Below are 3805 nucleotides of genomic sequence, written 5' to 3'. Positions count from 1 at the left end.
GCTGTCATCCTAAATTGCTGTGCACCTGCTGATGAGTTGATGAGGCATCACCTTGCGTTTGGAGCGGCTGCGTTAATTACATCCTCACAGCCATCCCCTGTGCCCACCACTCCTGGCAGCTTCCTTTGCTTTAAATTAATAGACCAAATTAGAGGGAAATGGGGAGGGTGTCCCTGGAGGCCAGATGCCCTCTGCTCCCCGGACGCAGATGATGACTTTTGTTAAGGACCAGGAAGCGCAGTCCATAAGGCGGTCCCTGGAGGGCGTTGGGGCGCCTGGGAGGCCACATGAATGAAGGTGGCTCCTCTGAGCTGGGAGGGCCCTGCCTGTGCTCGTTTTCTTTGGCACCTCGTGCCCTCGTGGGCGACGGGGAGGAGGGGGCTGAGCGATTGTCCCACCTGCTGGCAATTATCGTCCATCCAGAAAATAAGACCTTAGTGACACACCTGAAAGCCTGGAAACAAAGCTCATCTGCAGAGTCTTTGCATGTGTTTTGTCATCTCTAAATGCCCCGAAAGGTAGACCAACAAGGGCAGAGCAGGTCCAGGACCCAGAGCCCTCCTGCCAGGCCCCTCCCTTTACCGCATCCCTGCCTCCGGCTGTAAGGACAGGCAGCCGAGTCTGTGGCTTGAGCTGCGGAGGGCAGTTAACTTCCCTGAGCTATTTTCATCATCTGAAAAATGGGAACACCGAGCCTGCCTCTTGGGTCTGCTGTGAAACGTAAGCCCTCAAACTTCATTACTTCTCTCTGCTTCCGTGCCTGCTGTCTGCTTCCTGCCCTGTGCCCAGCCTCAAGCTTATTCCTGGCACACGCTAGGTGTTTGGTACATATTTGCTGAGCAAGTGAAAGTGACAGTGATTTGCACAATGGTAGCTAAGGACACCCCACCCCTTATCTTCCTGAATCCCTGCCCCCTTGCCTCCCCTCCCCTGCCCTCCACTGTAGCTGTAACTGTAGGGCCAGAGGTGATGGCCAGGGTGTTAGGATCCCTCAGGTGGTGGGTGGCCTGGAGGGGTGAGCAGTACAAGCCTGGTTTGAGAAGCATAAGGAAGGCTTTGCCTCCCTACTTTTTCACTTCAGTTGCTTGGGTTTCATCTGGATTAGCAGGTATTTTAGGAGCCTCCCAGAAAGTCACACACTCTTGAGTTCACTGGCTGGGGTAGCCATAACCCTGAAGGTCAAGTCCTTTCCGATTGGCTGCTGCAGCATGCTTCGCAGGCCAGCAGGGTAAGCGGCAGTGGTGTCCCCGTTTGTTTCTGAATAAGACATTATTCCCAAGAAGTCACCAAGTGTGAAAACGTGTGTTATCTTGCTAATGGGACACTAATGAAATATTAAAGTGCATCTCTCTTCCTGTCAGTTTCCTGGGAGCCACTCCATCCTCTTGATTCTAGTCTATCTTTACATAAAGAGCCCCAGGGAATTAACATTTCTTATACTTTTCAAAATAACCTTGGTATTTCTGCTGCCGCAGTGGAGAAGTTCGTAATTTCCACTTGGTGACCGGCTGGGTTGAGACCGGCTCTCCCTCTGCAGGGGGTGCCCTACCTGGGGGGGGGGGTTCCCTTTTGTCAGTCCTCCCAGCACCTGTCCTCCTGGCTGACAGCTTCTCCCAGCTCCCTTGTGGTCCCCACTGTCTCCCTCTCAGCAGAAGACTTGACCCCAGTGCGCAGGGGATACTCTGTTGTAGCCACTCTGGGCTGAGCCAGGCCACTGCCAGTTGCCATACATGGGTCACAGAATACTTCCCACTACCCGGTCAGGCAGCTGGGGAGGCGTTTCTGTTCCCACTTTGCAGGGAAGGCAGCTTGGGCTCCATGAGGTTAAGTGGCCTGCCCAAAGGTACCCCGCTGGTAAGTCAGAGGCAGGATTTGAACCCAGCCCACGCCCTGTAACGCCAGCGCTGGGCTGCTTTCCCCAGCAACCCCGTCCAGCTACAGGTGTGACCTACCCAGGTTGCCATCAGTGTACCATGACCTTGAGTGAGTCACGTTATCTATGCTTCAGTTCCCCCTCTCTGAAAGGGCCTAAGTGCCACCCTTCCTTCTCTATGTGTGAACGTTCCTGGGGACAGAGGCCATGGAGGAGGGGTTGGACTTCTGGGGCCAGTTTCTCCCCCTGGCCTCTAGATTGGAGCCCTCATCTTTGCTCTGGCCGCCACATCCTCTGGCTCAGATGCTTGGGGAGGTTGAGTCCCCTACACCCCCCACCTGTGAGTCCCACACAGCTGGACACTGGCTCCATCAGGTTGCTCATTGCACTGCTGGGGAGCCTGTGGGTCCCCCCAGAGCCACTTGCCTTTGGGGTTCCCCACACCCCCATCCTTGTTGGGGTGCCCTCCCCAGCACAGTGCAGTCATGGCAAGGGAGGCATTCTGCTTGATCCCCGGGAGTTTTTGGCCAGGTGCTGGCCCCTGCCTAGAGTACCTTGCTCCTCCCTCACCCCACTTAGCTTCTTCCAGCAGAGACTCAGGTCAGCTTCTTCCTGGAAGCTTCCACTAACTGTTCCCTACCCTGAATGCTGTTCTTTCTCTTCCTGAGTGTTTCTGAGTTGCTTTATGCATGAGCATTTCTGTGTGAGCCCCTCAAACTGTGCTGTGCCGGGCTCCGCACTCCATGCCGGAGACCAAGCTGAGGAACGGGCAGAGGAGGGAGGTGTGGGGAGGGGACCAGGAGAGACTCGCAGAGGAGGTGGCCTGGATTTTGGTTCTGAAGGCAGAGTAGGGTGTTTGAGAGGTAAAGAGGGGGCCCTTCCTAGGGGAAGGAATAGCACAAATGCAGGCATGGGAGCAGGCAAGGATGGATTTGGAGGCAAATGAATAGTCCATTTTGTCTGGAGCACAGGGTTCATGTCAGCATCTCGAGAGGGGGCAAAGACCCTGCACTAGGGCAAGGGTCTCTGTCAGATGGTCTAAACTGCCTGTGGGGGTGCTGAGCATAATCACACTTGATCACTTCTGAGGGATTCTGGTTGCTGCCTGCCTCCCCCAGTTGAATGTAGGTTGCAAGAAGGCAGGGCTTTTCCACTGTTGTGCCTCTGGTGTTAGGACAGCACCTGGTACGTTTAACAAGTACTGAATTCTCAAGTAAATGAATGTGCACTTGAATTAAGGCAGAGCAATTCACACACAGAGCTACTAGCTAGGATGGCCTAGCTAGTGGCCATCCATGGCCATTTATCGTGGCCTCTGCCCAGTGGTACTAGTTGTAGGCCACATGGGGTGCTCTCAGTCTCTTCTCAGCGCCTGGTCCCAGGCAGACCCATAGGGAGGGTGGCACAGGTGCATGGTTGGGTCACAGACCTTTCCCTCTTTGAGATGCAGCCCGCTTAGGCCTGGCTTGCGGAAGTCGGGGCTTTTAGTTCAGCAGGTCTGAGGAAACGGGGAGCCCCTGTTAGCCAGGGAGGTGCCAGGAGCCACCAACTCTGGGGCCAGTGTTCTGCTGCTTTCTCTCCCCTCCTCAGGAACACATTCTTGTCTCCATCCCACCAGCTTTGTCTTTTGAAGAAAAATTAAGTCTTATTTATTTTTAAAACCAAACCACTAGGGAAATGTGTCACAGTCTTGAAACAGCAAACAGACAGGCTATGTTATCAAGTAATAAGTTGGTAAAAACGCAACAAGGTCCTTAATAAAACGATAAGGTGCCTGAACTGCGGCAAGAACAATGCATGTCACACAAGCGGTATTTGGTGACGGGGGGCTGTCCCGTTTTTTGCTCTAAAGGAGTCACAGCTCGCCCCTGAGTTGCTGACTTTTTCTCCTTTGACCTTCGTGTTGCCAAGGGATTGTTTCAACAGAGCTCT

The sequence above is a fragment of the Tursiops truncatus genome, chromosome 1, assembly GCF_011762595.2.
Source record: "Tursiops truncatus isolate mTurTru1 chromosome 1, mTurTru1.mat.Y, whole genome shotgun sequence".
Taxonomy (NCBI): domain Eukaryota; kingdom Metazoa; phylum Chordata; class Mammalia; order Artiodactyla; family Delphinidae; genus Tursiops; species Tursiops truncatus.
This window is presented reverse-complemented; position numbering follows the sequence as displayed.